We start from the raw sequence: 17828 nt of genomic DNA, 5'->3' as shown, positions 1-17828 counted from the left end.
CGACGTCTGTCGCCCGAATTCCTCTTCGAGTTAGGTTAGGTTAAGTACGAGTAACGGAACGGCAATGAATCGGTGGAATCTTTTGGAACGAGAGTTTGTCGTCAATTTTATCGCTCCTAGATCAGCTAGTCAACTGGAACTAGTCAACTTTTTACTTTTATTATTTAATTTTTAATCAAACGCTTTTTCTCGCGTTCTCTCAAGCTTCTCTCAAGTTTCGTTCAATTTTATATCACTCGATATGTTACATGAAATTTTTTAAACTACGGTTTAAAGATATTATTCGAGAGGGGGAAGGAAAAATTTAATGCAAAGAATAATTAAACGTATCGAAACGAAACGAGCCGTGGTGAAACCTTGCTTATATAGTGAAATGCAATATGCACGGTATAAACAATTTTTAAAAATTAAAAATTCGATCTCCTCCCCCGTGTACGTGGGGGAATACATCGTTGCACGCTTTTAGTTTAATAACCAATGCGCCGTTACTATTCTACCGCCGACCCGATATATTCATTTTCGCCTGCGCGCAATAGAAATCTGTGAAAATTTCATTAAAAATTGATTGCGTGTATACGGGCCACTTCGCGAGAATCGATACCGCCCGTTCAATTGTGTAAATTTCCACGGTTAATACTTTCGCTGAAATTATGCGTTGAAATTAATCGCGATTAATTACCATTACGTAGGGTTAATTATCCGAAATTAACTAATCCACGAGCAATCATGGATTTTCAACAGATCGGAAATTTATGAAATTTTCGTCGCGATACAAAAACAATCTCCATCTTACGTCCATAATCCATCCAGGCATTATATCCGAATCGACGAGGCGAGAATCCCGCGAAAATTTAAAACAATTTCAAGATCTTCCGCTCAACTCGAGCGAGATCGACGAACTCGAACGATCGAGGGACGCGCTCGATCCGCGCGACCGCATATCCCGACTAAATTCGAAAAGGTCGATATTTCAAATGCCAGCGTCAGGGGTTAACCGGGGGCTATTTTGAGTGTGCCGTACGGCATGTAGGACCCGAACACACCACCCGTCAATAATCCGCTGAATAAACTATCGTCCGCCCGCCCACACGGCCACCCACCCGTCCACCACAACTCCACTCAACCGCCACGTACAGGCCGGCCGTATATATCACGTAGGAGTGTAGCGTGTCCTATCTATCGCTGTGTGTGTGTGTGTACGTACACGCGTGCTAATATATGTATCACAAGCGCTGCCGAGCTTCTATATACGCGCGCGCGCGGGGTTGCGAGCGTATACAGGGTGTTTCACGAGTACACGATTCCTTGGAAATCATTTTTTCTTTCGAATGTGTTCTTTTTTTTTTTTTCGTTAATGATACGCTCGCGTTTTGATTTTTATGGTCTAAAGTCTTTTATCGAAGTTCCAATTTTTTAAATTAAATTTCGTGTGCGAGTCATTTTCGAAATATGAAATTTGACGCGGCGCCGCCCTTTGTACGCCGCCGCCACGTCAAATTTGAAGGTTCGTATTTCGAAATTGGGCGGATGGATGGAAAATATGCAACGCAGCAGCATTTCGAAAATTTTCAACGTTCCAATTACGCGGCTAATGAGAAATTACGAGCTTGTATTTTCGAAAACTGGTTGAAAATTATCGATTCCCTTCTTACAAATGCAACAAATAGTATTCCGATATTGGAAGAGAGAAGTATGTAATCACGAGCAAATCTCGTCACGTCTTTCGCGAAACACCCTGTACACACGCGCGCGCGCGCGTGTAACCGTGCGGGGGTGGAGGAGCCGTAAACTCGACCAGAGAGCAGCCACGAGGGAGATACAACGATGGCTACGAGCGAAGAGGAAATGAGTAAAGTTGCCCGAATAAAATAATAATTTTGTCCACGCGCCCCAAACTCCACCTGCCTTCCCTCCCTCCTTCCTTCGTGGAGAATCGTGCCTAGATCGCGCGGGATGCAAACAACGACGTGATATCTTTTTTCGAAAATGTAAATACATCGTTACGAAAATTCCCGAGGGGCGGCTTCCCCCGTGGGCCAAGAGACAATTGGGGTGTGCATCCCCAATTCGATCGTTATTACGTCTCTTATTCCCTCGTAAATTTATCCTCGGGAGAATATTTCGTGTATTTCTTGTAACTTTGTGAAAAAAGAATCCCAAAATTCACGTCGATCTTACGAATCGTGAAGAAGCATGGTCGAGACTTGTTCGCGTTCGAGCGCGGCTCGAGCCCTCGCTACCGGGGGAGTCACCTACATACGAACAGCGCGATGTATTATTGACACCGCAACCCCCAATGTAGCCCGCCATCGTCGACCCCCTTTGTGTCCTCCCTTGTTGGAAATCGGACAGGTATGTGTACACGTCGTATGTGCCTCGATATGTGCACATACGCGCGGCCGGATACCGGGTGGCGTTCCACGAACCTGCGCGCCACCTGCCAACATCTTCGCCCAAAAAACGTTTCTTCCTTTTCTTTCAATACATCCGTTCTATATATATATAGATATAGAGAGAGAGAGAGAGACGAAAGTAGTTACAGTTGCACAAATTTATCAGAAATTGATAAATTCGGAATAACGAAATTACGCTCCAACCGAGTGATAAATTTCTTTTAAAAATCGGTGAAGAGGTCAAGGAATCGGCTGTGCTCGTCTGAAAAGATTAAAAGCTCGTGGCAGGAACGAGGCGTTCCGGCCGGCGTGCTTCTCTCTCCACGTGAAAAAAAGAAGGGAGGGAGAGAGAAGAAGAAGAAGAAGAAGGAGAAGAGGAGGAGGAGGAGGAAGGAAAAAAAAGTAACGTTTCCGCGCGTGACGCCCCTCTTCCCCCGGCCTCGTCAGTCCGTTTCATCGGTAATTTCCTGGATCCTCTCTGTCCCGCGGAGCGGGGGGGAAAGGTGGGAGTGTGCAACCTCGAGCCACGTATATATATATATATATATATATACCTATGCGCATGAATAATGAAAATCCATAGACTCGGTATAATTAGTGGCGGTGCCTCGCATCCGGCCTCGATTCAGATGATCGTTTTCTCGCGAAAAGGGACTCTCCAATTTTTCCATTTTCCTCTCGAGGAACGTTTCCTTGGACTTTTTTTTTTTTTTTTTTTTTTTGAGAACAGGATGAATTCGAAACAAGCTTCCTAGAGAGAGGTATGTTAAAGAGGAATAAACTTAATCATTTGAACAATTGCAAGGAAGGGAGGGAGGGATGTTGGAAAATTCGTGTTTTAATTCGATCAAGGGTTTGAAAATGCGTCCCTCGACGGAGACGAGGCCACTTTCCTTAGGCCAGGTCAGGGAGGATAATCGAATTCGGTTATCGTTAATTGACTGCAAGAGTAATCGCGGGTGAAACTTTCATGCTTAACCCGATTCGAGACGGGTCTGAGTCGAGTGACAAGCGACTTGGAGGGTCGAATTTGGAAAGGCGACAGGTTGGGTGAATAATATCAACCCAGTGGCATCTCTCTGCTACGATAATTGATGCGCAACGAGAATCCTTCCGTGTCGAAATCAACCTCGACTTGGATTCCCTTAGATTCTCCTCTTTTAAGAGAAATTTAATCAAAAATTTTCTTTTCCACAAAAAGATTCGATACGGAAAATCCTCCCTCCGATTCTTTCAATTCCGCCCGTTTCGGCCAAGGATTACGAACGGGCAGGCAGGTTCATCTGACCAAGGCTGGAACACCTTGGGTCCCTGCGTCGAATCGTGGAGGGGGTTGGCAGCAGTGACCTTCGGGCCAATGATAATTCCCTCGAATCCCTCGACACCTCGGGAAGGGTTTCCAGCACGAAGTTGTTTGGTATCGCGTAATTAGCATCGGCGTTGATGGGGTTGTGGAAAATTACACGGTGAAAAAGTAATTTTAAAGTAACGTTTGTTACCTATTAGGTTTTCTTTTTCTTGACTCTCCAATCGTTATCGTGTTATGCAAATATAAAATTTGTACAAAACTTCGTATCGTGCAATTAACATCGAGGACGAGATCGATAAACGTGAAATAAATTGTGTAATATATTTTGAAAAATATATTATTCCCCAGCAAGTAAGCAAAAAAAAAAAAAAAAAAAAAAAAACCAAATTTCTATCCAAATTGATCAATCGAAATTTTACACTCGTCTCGTCCAACCCTTTCGAGAATGGCTCGAACATCGCCACGGGGATAAATTTCGCGGGCAAAAAAGCGTGTGCCTTGGCCATCGATAAATTATCGAGGCGATCGAGGCAGGCCCTCGAGGTTTTTCTCTGTTGTTGCGAAAACATGTATCGACACTTGGAATGCAAGCCGATCGATATAAGCGCGCGGCTGGTGACATTGTGAAATAAGGCTCGACCCGACGCGTAATTTTAGCCGCGCGCTCGGCCAGATAATTAAGGCGAGACCGATGAGTTATGTCGTTTCGAGTTTTCTTCTTTTCGCGCCCAAACTCGTGGAATATCGATACGATTTTCCTACCTTTTGTTTTTCCCCACTACTATTTCTCCTTATCTATCCGTCCGCCATTTTTAAAAGATACCGTTTTACATAATTTCGCTACACTTTTCGCTCGATTCTAATTATTCCAACCTTGAAAGCTACGTTGTTTCGAACAACGTTTGTAAAAATATCGTGTGTACAAACGATGTTTCTTCATCATCTTCTCACCGACGAGGAATTTAATTGCCCGTTTCGTTCGTAACGAGAGATAAATAACGCGTTAATAAAGAAATTATCGAGGATACGATCGTAAAAATTTCGCTCGCCGTTTGAATCTCGCGAGATATTTAGGTAATAATATCTCGAGAAAGCGGTTGATCGAAACCTGCCCAATTGTACATTTCAATTGAACGGTCTCGAGTTTAAGTAACGACTTAATGGTATACCATAAAGGTAACGAACGATAGCTATAATTTAAGATAATAACAGATGACGCTGTTACTTCTCTCTCTCTCTCTCTCTCTCTCACACACACACGCGAGAAGTTCGAGAAAAACTTCTTTCTCAACGATCGATCTCTTATTTACCGATGTCTTAAAAAATTATTTATTCACGCACGCATCAAACGGGGGAGAAATTTCTCGTTGCTTTTTAATAACAACGAAGTAAAGCCACGACATCGAATCTCGTTCCAATAGTGTCGTCCAAGTATTCCTCGAAGCGAGCGAAAAAAATCATCGAAAATGATAATCGGTCGAGAAAATCGATTCACCTCGGAACGAATCCTTGGGTTTGGGTTTAGTTAGCATCAACGGCTCGGCCCGAGGAAATCGAATTTCCTACGTGGCGGAGAGCGCCTGATGACGGGCTTATCGCCTCTGTTCGTCAACACACACGCTCGGTAGGCGTGTGTGATAGCGAGCGTGTGTGATGTTTGTTGCTAGCTGTCGGCTGATTCAGGGACCCATCCGTGTCAAGGTACACCGCATCGACGTCCGCATGCAACAACGTCCTGTCTCTCTCTCTCTCTCTCTCTTTTTTTCTTCTTTCGCGCCAGTCACGATCGACCGTCGTCGTCGTCGTCGTCGTCGTCGTTTGCACGCACACGAAATCGAGGCTCAACCGAAATTTCTCGACTCGCCAACCAATATTCTCCCATACTTTTCCGCTCGATCCTCTCTGCTAATCCCCTGATCCTCTCCTTTAATTAATACTCGAGAATCTTCAGTGACGGTTGACTAGGTAGCAAAGGTGAGGGCGAACGCGTCGAGGGCTCGGTTGGAAGGGCGAGGAGGGCGTGGTTGCCACCTCGCATTAGAGAGAGAGGGGGGGAGGGAGGGAGGGAAGAGTGTGTGTGTGTGTGTGTACAGTTTTGAAGCACGGGCTTTTCGGTTCCCCGGGTGTGGGAGGGTGGTGGTGGTGGTGGTGGTGGTGGAGACACCCTGCCTACTACTCGACAGTGTATCCCGGGATTCGCGTGCTCGCGTCATGGATGGGAACAAAAGCGAGCATCGATTGCATCGTTGCTTTTCTCGCGAAATCGGTTGACACGTTTTGCGCCGCGTGCGGCGTCGATGCGACTCGCTATATATATATATATATATATACGGGATGGATGATATCAAAGGTGGAACGTTCCATTAGAGCGTTCTCGAATTTGTTATTTACGAATATAAGAGGGGGGAGGGGGGGAGGAAGGCGAGGAGTCGACGCCATTTTCGAAATAATTTATTCTGAAATTGGGGTTGTGATGAATGGAATTTTTAACTCCTGAGCGTTTGTCCAAATTTTGGAAATAAAGAGAAAGATCGGCAAGATGTTGAAACGAAAATCGAAGGAGAAAGATCGGCAAGATCTTGAAACGAATGAAAATCGAAAAACAGATAGGAAGATTTCTTCGAAACGATTGAAATCTTGGGAAAATTTATTTTTTTGTAGTAGTTGCCGAGCTTTTGTCGAAATTTTGGAAATAAAGAGAAAGATCGGCAAGATCTTGAGACGAAAATCGAAGGAGAATTGTTCGAAACGATTGAAAACTCGGCGAAATTTATTTATCAAATGTTTTTTTCTAATTGCCGAGCGTTTGTCCAAATTTTGCGAATAAAGAAAATTGAATTCTAAGAAAAATCGGCAGTTTTGAAACGAATGAAAATCGAAAAACGAAGATAGGAAGATTTCTTCGAAACGATTGAAATCTTGGGAAAATTTATTTTTTTCTAGTAATTGCCGAGCTTTTGTCGAAATTTTGGAAACAAAGAGAAAGATCGGCAAGATCTTGAAACGAATGAAAAGACAGATAGGAAGATTTCTTCGAAACGATTGAAATCTTGGGAAAATTTGTTTGCCGAATATTTTTTTCTAGTAATTGCCGAGCTTTTTTCGAAATTTTGAAAATAAACTGGAAGATCGGCAAGATCTTGAAACAGGTCTTTGCCGAATGTTTTTTCTTTTGTCGAAATTTTGGAAATAAAGAGAAATCAAGATGTTGAAACGAAATTTCCAACTGTTGTCTCTTATCCATCGCTCGTATCTTTCATATCTCCACGCGTATCGCGTTTCGATGCGCAGCAATGTAATTCTTATCCACGTTATTACAAAATATAAAGATACGCGCACGAATATTGCACTTTTTTTGCAAACGACGAAACATTCGATTCTAATCGATGGGACAATTCGATCGAGCTTATTGTAACAGATGGAACAGATTGTATATATGTATATATATATAGAGCGTTATTCGTCGCAGCAGCGACAGTTTCGCGAAACAAGAGAAGAAGAAGTGTTGGAGGGGGGGATGGTCTCTTATCCCTCCTATATATATATATATATATACTGGACGAGGTAAGGACCAGTATGGATTTCCCATAAGATCAGGTACGTGGTTGGTGCCTGGAACCGACAATAATGTGCTTTGCTAGTAGCTGCATGAAAGGGAGCAGGCGGAAAGGGGGTTGAAAAAGGGGGAAGAAAGCAACCATCCCTCGCCATCCTGGTTTCAAACGTGCATCCGCTCCAATATTTATCACGATGTTTTTTTTTTATTAATATAGATCACTCGTTCCCAAGATTTCAATCTTCGAGACAATTTTGTTGCAATAATTTTATCGATCGATTTTATTTAATTTTAATTAAGACACGTTCCTTTTTCTTCTTCTATGAATTGTTATTGGAATATATTCCATATATCTTTCGAAATATACATAAAAAAAAAAAAAAAAAAAATGTAGCAAGAAGATAACATTCTAAATATTGAGACTTCCGTGGATCCGTCGAATTGTCGACAAGCCTTTATCGATGGATCGTGAAGAATATCTTATCTTGATCGATCGCTCGGCTTTCGAATCGCTCGAAAATTCGCGAGAGATAGAGCTATAGAACGGCCATCACCAGTTGCGTGCCAGCCTGCCACGTGTGTAGAATGAATTAATTGCCCGAACGAATGAGAACTGATCGCGCGAATGATAAACCGATGGCTTTCGAGAATTATATCTTTCCCAAAGATCCCACCTTCGACAATTCTTCGAAAACGATCAAACAATTTTTGGATAACTCTGAATTAGAAAAAAGAAGATAATTGCCTTTTTTTCGATCTCTTCAAATTCATCGATTCGTCTCTCAATTTCAAGTGGCAATAATTTACAAACAATGTCTTTTTTCTCAACGATATTTATCCATTTATATATATATATATATACACACACACATATGTATACATTTCTCCAGTCTCGTTCCTTCCTTTCTTTTCTCCCCCCCTCCCCCGAGAATTACGAAAAAAAGAAGAAGAGGAAGAACCCTTTGGAGAATAACATCGCATTCAACAAATCAATGCGCAACATTCGAAACAATTCAAACCCTTTTCTCCCCCCTCACGTTTACATTTTCTCTTTTAATAAAAGCAGACCTTATTGATCTTACTTCTAAAATTAAAAAAAACAAAAGGAATGAAATAAAATAAAACGACACAACAAAAATAAAGGGGAGAGGGAGGGAGAGAAATATCAAACGTTGAGCAGAAAGCACAACGTTGCGGAAGGAGGGGGGAGGGGGAAGTGAGAACAAAGAGAAAGCGGGCTTATTGAAAAATAGCGTTTCGCTGGCAAATCGATTTTCCGTCATTTACAAGCTCCATTAAGCTCCTCGAGATCGTCATTAAAGAACGTAACCTCCCCCTCCCCCCTCCTCCCCCCTCTATGCCAAACCTTCAGCCTTTTGCCACGACTTTCCACGTCCGGTAATTTAATCCTTTAACGAGAGAATCGCACGCCTCATTAACGGCCCCACGGGATTCCACGTGCCTTCCGCGCACAGCACAGGGGAGCCTCCCCCCCCCCCCCTCCTTCCCCACCGTGTAAAGCAAACAGCTTTAAAAAGGTATCCTCGAAAGGATAAATTTCAAGGATTTTTGTTCAACTCTTATTATTTTTCAATAACGTTTCGGGAAAAGTGGTTGGAAAAATTACGATCGAATATACGATGGATATTGGACGTGTTTCGCGTTGCGTTTGGATCGTTGGAAACCGAACTTCGAACAATGCTTAATTAAGTGAATTTTGTAGTTCGCGTGTAATCGGGCAAGTTTCACACCACGCGCGTATTCCGCGTAATTAAGTAAATTCTATATTCAAATTAACCCGGTGAACTTGCGACTTACACGGGTATTATAATTTTCCAAGGGTTGTACTTCGTTCAAGGGTAAATTTGTTTGCTCGTAAACTTGAATTCCTGATCCTTCGTTTTTTTACGAGGAGTTTTTCGCGTCTAATTTTCATAAAAAAAAAAAAAAAGTTTCTCGAGCTTTCGTTTTTTTAGGGAAAAGCTTCGTTCGATCATCTTTCGAGCGTTTGCCTTTCTTTTCTTCACAAACTCGGCAGGCAGGCCGCTCTTTCAAATATAATTTTACTATAATCTTTGCATTCCCATTCATTCATCCTTGTTTTCTCCCCCCTCCTCCGCCACTTTATAAATACTCGAGGCATTCTTTATTAACCGTTCGGCCGTGAAAGGCGATTATGCACGCCTTCCTCTTCTCTCGAAGAAACTTGTCGAAGAAATGCATTCACCTGCGCTGTATATAACGCATTCATTGATCCGAGGTGTGTGCATTGATACAATCGTGTGTATACATTACGATTCTACGACTCTAAAATAGAACGGGAATAATTTTAAATCTATCCACCCTCGACCAAAGTTTCAACAACTCTAAACTTTTAATAATCAGATCTTATAAACACCCACGTCGAAATTCGAAATTTAATTACGATCCAACATTTAAAAATCATCGTTGCGCGAGTGAAACATTACATATATATCCAGAAACAGGCGATTTCATTTTACAACGCGTGTATAAAAGGTGATAAAAGGACTGGTGTATCAAAATAATATTCCTAATAACGATGAAAAAGTGGACGGTATAATAACAAAAAGAAAAAAAAAAAAAAGAAATAACGAGCGATGGAAAATTCACCGTGATGCTCGGAGGGTAAAACAGTGCGTAAAAAAAATGGGGGGAAAGAGAACAACGCAAACGCGTATCGCTTTTTCCTCCGCCCGATTTACACTAGGGAATTTCCCCCGGGGACGTGTCTCCATTGTCGTGAACGGTAAAGCGGGAACGACAACGTATCAAAATTTTCTTATCGACGTCGTCCACGGTCCGGCAGACGATAAATACGAATGTATCTGTCACGGAGGAGTGAATAGAAAAATATTTAACGGATGACTGGACGCGTTGCCACGCGTATGAATCAGCGACGGAGAGGTTGGACGGCGGGGGAGGGAAAGGGCGCGAAATATGAAAATGTGTAATTCGATAACGGCGATTAAACGACCCCCCCACCCCCTCCCCCTTGCGTCTCGGTCGAGGACGAACGCAACGGGGAAAGTTAAGCTGGATTAAGCGAGAACGGACGACGGCCACGTTTAAAAGGAAACGGCAAGAAACGGTTTGTAACGTTGTTAATATTTGCTCGACTTACTTCGACTATTATCCATTTATTCGCATCATTATTCTTCGGATAACGCGAAACGAAACAAAAGGAATGTTTTATTTATTATATACAGCGAGCGATGTGATTCGCCGTGTGACGCAATTCGACATATTTTTTTATTTGCGTGGGTGGCGCGGGCGTGGAAGGATTCATCAAAATTTTTGACATTTCGTCCACGGTTAAATTCGATTGAATCGAATCTTTTTTTCTCTTTCTTTTCTTATTAAAATAAATTTCCAACAGAAATTCGTTGCTCCCCGTTGAACGAATTACATTCCTCCGTTTTCTTATCTTTCTCTCGAATCAGGCAATTACGACGGATAAGAAAAATAAAATTTCGCGCGTAAAATAAAATTTTCGCTTCTATTGCTAAATAACCCCTCGCCTCAATCGCCTTCAACGCGACAGAAGAGAATTTTCATAATTCGGACAGCCCCGCTAATAATTATCGGTAATTAATTGTGCAACAGGGTATCAACGTTTTATTACCATGAAATTATAAATACACCGATACACTACATCAAAAATATTATTCCCCGTTCCGTGTAACGGCCGCTGCGTTCCCCAACGAGCGCTGCCACTATTTACAAATCCTAAAAGTGCCATTAAATCGGGCACACCAACTATATTATATTACTTTACAAGCGGGCGAGCGGTAGAAACGTAGAAAACAAGCAACTAATAACAAGCAGCGACGAGCGTGAAGCAACGGAACAGTGTCGAAAACACGCACGTGTGTGATGCGACCACTATTTCGTAATCTCCAGGGTCATTATTTGCACGGTGATGCCGTGATCTTCCATTCATAACAGATACCATTTTACGATCCTAGATTATTAGCTGCGTGTACGCAAGCAACAACAAATATTAATACACGGTAATCGCTAATGTAGCGATTCTGTTAGATTACTATCGTGGGACCACGAACGTCACGCGTTTTATGAATATAAATATGGCTAATTTTACGAAACCATCGTTACCATCTTCCTAATACGTGTATCGGGATATTTCTACGGACAGTTGGGAGGGAGGGGGAGGGGGGGGGAGGCCTGGCTCGACCCGATAATTCTTCGGGGGGAAAAAAAAAAAGAGAGAGAGAGAGAGAGAGAGAGAGAAACGGAATTTTTGGGAAAAAATTTTTTTTAAAAAATTCCGCACGCGTGGACAAAAGATAATAATTTTTTTTCTAAGTAACAACGGCGGACCCGCGTGCGGTTAATATACGCGTTATCCGCTAATCCAATTCGTGTTAAATGAAAAACGTTCTTCTGTGTCATTTGAAAAGGGCAGGTGCGCCGAATTAACGGGTGAAATTTTAGGAAGCGGCATTATCGTATGCATTTGGGATACGGTTGGATTGTAATGTGTACTTTGACAAAATCCTGAATTATTCTGTATATACGCGGAGTGAGAATTTCGGCTATTACGTGAAAATGGAAGTATGGTGTTAAAATATTTATAGCGGGTGACAATAGAGATTAAAAAAAAAAAAAGAAAGAAAGAAAAGCAACATTTTGAAATGTTATACCGTTGGAAGAAGAATTTGAAGGCGTGTCAAGAGGAAAAAAGAAAAGAAACGAATTGTAAAATTTGAGCGTACCATTGATAAATTATTATAATCACGTTGTTAAAGTTGTTCAAATATTCTTAAAAATTAATATCGTTTCGTTAATCCTATTATCGTCCTTCGGTCGTTGGAAAAAGGAAAAATGTAGAATTCAAGCTTTAGAACGCGAATATACATGTTATGCGCATTAATCACAGTATAATGTGGCACGATGTATAAAATTAAAATGTATCCCTCCCCGTTCATGTTCAATAATAATCCACTTTTCCAAAATAATTTATGTGTATTTAAATGTATTGTGATTGGAAAGATTAAGCAAATAAATTAAATTTGATCGTATTAAAGATACGATAATCCGTCGTTCGATAAACTGTTTACACGGGTTAATTCTGTTTGAAATTCCCTTGAGTACGATTACAAAGTTTGAATAAAGATAAATCTTCCGAATCGCGGAAGGAATTCAACAGTTTAATATAATAATCGATGGACTTTGCGAAACATTAATAAAACATTAAATCAACTTTCCTCCAAGCCAATTTAAACTTCGAAACACGAGACGACTCGTTCGTATCGATGAAACTACTTTCCCTTCTCCCTTTCGTAACTCGAAACTTTACACGATCGCGAAAAGATCGCGTAAAAAACCATGACGCGCAACCATGACGTACCCCCAATCCCCAATACTCGTGGAGATCAGAAATAGCGCGTGCTTTCTTAATTACCTCGTTCGCCGCACGATCGACGCGGCTGAAAGGGTGCACGAACGGCGCAAGCGCGTGAAAAACTTTCGAACGCCTAGCGGGAAGAAGGCCCCGGTTCGTTTCGTCGTTGAGGCGACAACGAACGAACGAACGAACGAACGAAAGGGAGTCGAGAAGGAAGATTGATTGGCCGACGGTGGGTATACGCCGACCGAAAGAGAGAAACAAGAGTGTCGGTGGGAGGGAGGGGCAGAAAAAGACGGGCGAAGGAAGACGAGCCGAGGGAGAGAGTTGGAAAAATATAACCTGTTGGACCGTGAGGGAGCGAGAGCTGCGCAGGCGCGAACAGGACGAACGATTCAGTCAGAGAACGACAGCGAGAAAGAGGAGAAAAGAGAGGCGATGGAGCGAGACAGACTCGTACGTTCGAGAAGGGGAGGAGAGAAGGGGATTGGGGAGAAGAGAACGGAAAGAGACAGCGTACGGAGAGGTACACGGGAGGGAGAAGGACGCAGACGTCCCGAACCTGCCTCAACTCCGACTTGACTTTCGCGGTTCGATTCTGATCGGATCGATCTAACTAGCGCGCCGGCAAGCAAACCAGCCACCGGTATTTACTGTTGCTCTCTTCGTCGCACGCGCGCAACCTGTACCGTTCCCTCGTGCCTTCACCGACCGTTTATCATGTGTTGCATCGCGTTCGATCGGCGTGAGTCGTGATCATTCTTCAACCGGGACCATTTGTCCTTCCTTTTGCCATTTTTCTTTCACTTTTTTTCTTTTTTTTCGCGTTGCCTCGTCTCTCTTGCTGGTCTTCTTTGGATCGAGATGATGGGGACGAGGAATTTGCACGAATTAGGAGAGCGATGGGAAGCGATGTTTCATTCGCTTGTAGATTTCTTTGACTTTTTTTTTTTTTTTTAATGATAAAACATATTACGCGCAAAAGTTTGTCTTTTATCGAAGGGATATTGGCTAAAGTAAAAAATTTTGTAATTGTTTTAGACTTCGTATGATTCATCACGCCTTTTTACGCCTTGTAAGCGTTACATCTCTGCAAAAACGGAAATAAACTTTCGAAACTTTTCGAAACTGCAAATACATCTCCTCTCTCTCTCTCTCTCTCTCTCTCTCGCTCTCTAAGTTTTGATAATTATAAAAGTTATGCGTTATAAGTTGTTGAAAGTATAAAATAAAAATTTTATAAAATTTTCTCCTTTAATCATTTCAATATTGATCGGTCAACAATTCAAATTCCTTTTTTCCCTCCTTTTTGTTGTTATCCCTGAATACATCGCGAAGTGAAAACAGTTTCAAAATTCCCACCACTTTTATCAAATAAATTATCCTTTTCTTAACTCTCGCCCAACCCCAGATCATTCTATCATACAAATCTTTCGAATCGAAACCAATTAAGACAAAAAAAAAAAAAAAAAAAAAAGAAAAAGAAAAGAAAAGAAACGAACGAATCGAATTTTTATTATCCAAGCCAAAATTTATCCTCGATTTTTTAAATTGTTCCTCGTTCGAAATTTTATCGCCGAGCGCACCGAATTCCTTTCACCTCTTATCCGAGGTCGGAAAAAGGAAATAAAAATAAGAGGCGGTGCGGAATAAACCGGCGACGCTGTTAATTCTAATTGTAACGCAAAACCAAAACATTTGTTCCGCCCGGCACGCGTTGGGGGGAGAGGAGGGTCTCGATTTTGTTCTGAATTATCCAGCGAAATTTGCCGGCCGGCGGAATTGTTGGAAATTTCACCGGTTTCAACGGTGGACAAAAGGGCGGCAGCGGCCGCGCGAAAGATTCAAAGGCAAAACGAGCACACTTTTCGAATCGATCATCATTGTTACACCGTTGCGAGGGATGGAGTATGGTTTTTGGAGCTAAATACGACCGGATTAATTTATGCAACCGGATCGATCGATCGACTAATGGAGTTCACAGGTTTCGTTAGTATATATACTCGGCGAGTTTTCCACGGAGTTTTATTTCATTTTTTTTATCTTCCCCCCACCCTCCCTTCTTCTCCTTTTCCTTAAGAAAATTTGAATTCGAATTTTTGGAAATGGAATTATTATTTCCACGAAAGGAAATAATAAATAAGAATAAGAGTAAAAATGTTTTTCACGCGACAATTAAAAAAAAAAAAAGATATGAAACAAGAAGAAATAAATTCCAAATATTTTATTATATTTCGAGAAATTCGGTACGATACAAGGGTTAAGAAGGTATTAATGAACGAACAAAGTGTAAATAAAATAAAAAACAAGTATTTGTATTTGGGAAGAAAAAAAAAAAAAAAAAAAGGTACATTTCCGAGGAACAATATTTTTATTTTGAAATCGTGTTTTCCCCGTTTCTTTCAAAACATTTCCCTAAACCGTATGGCCGCAACGTATGCAATTAATCGGGGGTTTTAATGATGTTTCGGCCACCCTATCTGCACGCCACCCACAAAATTACATTTCCGCGTCAATTATCCGGGACACGAATAATTAGAATAGATATCCGGGGGACGAATCGAAAATATGCAAATACAATAATAAAATAACACTCCGTTACGATCGACACCCCTTTTTAACGGGGTGCCCGTAACCTAAAACACTTGAAATATTAATGAAATCGCAGAAAGCATGAATTACGATTAACACGAAGCGTAAATAGCGAATTCGAAATGAATTTGATTCATTTTATTACCATACCACTACACAAACACCGTATCTCAATACAGATATTATACATTATATTTTTAAATATAATAATATTCACTCGACGTTTCTCAATGAACTATTACGACGTGACTAATATCATTATTTTCTATCGTTAGCGTTTTAATTAGAATATCTTAAATGAATTAGCAAAAATTACATTGGAATTATTGTATTTGCAAAAATTAATTCATATTATTAACGTGCTCCTTTCCCTTCTATATTTGTATGCTAATCGATGAACATTGTCAAATACGCTCAAGAATTTCATTTTCTTGATTTTCTTTTTTTTTTTTTTTCGATAATATCGGGTAATAAAAGTAACCGAGATATTATCATTTCGATAAATAATATGGAATATAATGTTTCGATTATAATACAATTTAATGTGAGAATGAGATGAGAAGTATACGTGTATTTATTTTTATTCAAAAGGAAGAGATTTTGAATTTTTCATCTGATAATAATTCATCTTTGCATCTAATTTCTATTCTAATTTGCATTCTATTTCCTATTCTAAATTCTATTATACTGATTATAATTACCGGAAAAAAAAAAAAAAGTGTTATAATTTAATCATTTCGATGTGTTCGTTATAAAGATAAATGAAAAAGATCTTAGAATCAATTTCCTCTAATAGAAAAAAAAAAAAAAAAAAAATTATATTCTAATTTGAAAAGAAATAAAAATAATTTTTAAAACACAATGGATCCCATTCCAAAATATTCCATTTGTCCTATTTTAAAGATTAACTTATTTCATTTTCTATTCTCTCGTTTCTTAATCCACTCTGTAAAAATATTATTTCAAAGAAACTACGTATATAACTAAACTACATAACAACGTGCATGATGAGTAAATATTCCATAAATTATCGTGTTATTTACGAACACAAAGTTATCGAACCGAATTTCAGTCTCGTAAAAATGGAAGATCTTTTTTTTGGAGCATTCAAAGGGTTAAAATAACACGCGGTTGAATGAGACGCAGAAATTCCACATCGATGCGAGTGGTCACGGAGATTCTTCGATCGAGCACGTGCTTGATCGAGCTCCCTGGAAACGCGATCCACGGATTATCTTTCGTGCAGAAGATATACAGACCTAATCTGGCCGAGAAAAAGAAAAAGTCCCGCGATAAGTATGATCCAACAAGTTCGTCATCGGGTATCGTCGATTTCTGCGATTCGCGTGTCGTCAAGTGAATACCCGTTATTCTGCGACGTTTCCCTAATCTATAGTACATTGAGAAAAATGCGAAGACGAAATTTATGTTACTTTAATGCTCCGTATTCGTGAAAAATAAAATGTCTCGATAAAATTTTGAAATATCTAAGAGATCAGAAATAAAGAAAATTTACTAGTAATTAAGATTATCAAAAAAAAAAAAAAAAAAAAGAAAAAAAAAAGAAAAAGAAAAATGAGAAGAATTATATTGCTAAAATATTTGGTAAAAATTTTCAATATTCCCCTGTGTAGTTCATTGTAATGTATATACAGTTACATGAGAGAAACTTAATAGTACCAAGTGAAACGTAAATGTAATCAAAGTACAAAGGATTAATTACACAAAGTAATTAAAATTGCGTTAATTTATGACTCGTATTCACGTGAAATTATTGGTAATATGTGGCTAACTTGTAGCAAACAGTAGCTTTCACGTAACTCCAAAATTTGATTCAATCTTTTATACAATGAAAGAAATTACAATAATTTAATAGTTTTTTCAATTTATATATTTTATAAATGTCTCGTATAATTTATTTGTTATACCTTATAACTTATTGTTATGATAACTATTACTACGAAAACAAGAATTTCTTCTTGAAAAATGTTGCAAAAAATTGCCAATAGATATTGCTGCTATCATTTTTTAACAAATATTTATTAAATGTTCACATTTTCAATCAGATTACCCAATAAGATTACCCAACATACTCGTTAACACAACGGATAAAAAGCAATAATATCAAATAATAAAGGAAAGAACCATACGAATTATCTGTTGAACAACAACGCAATAAAATTGATCATTAAGTTTACGTTTCATTAGCAAATAACTATCTAAATTGATACCAAGTATTCCAATGTTTTATAAAAGAATAAAAAAAAAAAAGAGGAGAGGGGGGGGGGGAGATAGGGGGATAGAAAAATAAAATTGGAGCAGGTACTCGTACACGAATGTGTATAAAGGTTTCCAACAGTTCGAAAAACAAAAATCGGAAATAACGACGCAGGCAACGGTTAATGAGTCAATACGCGTTAAGTGTTACCCTCGCAACTTTTCTGCCCGCGCGTCCCCCCCCGACGAAAATTCGTGTAACTCTTTCAATTAAAACTTTCGCGCGCGGTTCATCTTTCCCCCACTCCCGGTTTCGACTGGCTCGTCCGCCACTCCAAAAAACACGGAGAGAGAAAAAAATTAGAGTGCAACGGA

At 40.0% G+C, this 17828-nt stretch overlaps 1 protein-coding gene and 1 long non-coding RNA gene across 5 annotated transcripts in view; one reads left to right on the top strand and one right to left on the bottom strand.

Moving 5' to 3' along the window:
- Positions 1 to 17828, top strand: part of LOC147658518 (uncharacterized) — a 193540-nt gene that overhangs the window by 43797 nt on the left and 131915 nt on the right. The window lies entirely within an intron of this gene.
- Positions 1 to 17828, bottom strand: part of LOC100866411 (nucleolar protein 4-like) — a 108447-nt gene that overhangs the window by 88812 nt on the left and 1807 nt on the right. The window lies entirely within an intron of this gene.

Source organism: Apis florea, unplaced genomic scaffold (genome assembly GCF_048593485.1).
Source record: "Apis florea isolate Af1SG1 unplaced genomic scaffold, ASM4859348v1 contig_2201_pilon, whole genome shotgun sequence".
Lineage (NCBI taxonomy): Eukaryota > Metazoa > Arthropoda > Insecta > Hymenoptera > Apidae > Apis > Apis florea.
Note: the sequence above shows the minus strand (reverse complement) of the source record. Positions and strands in the feature narration are given on the sequence as shown.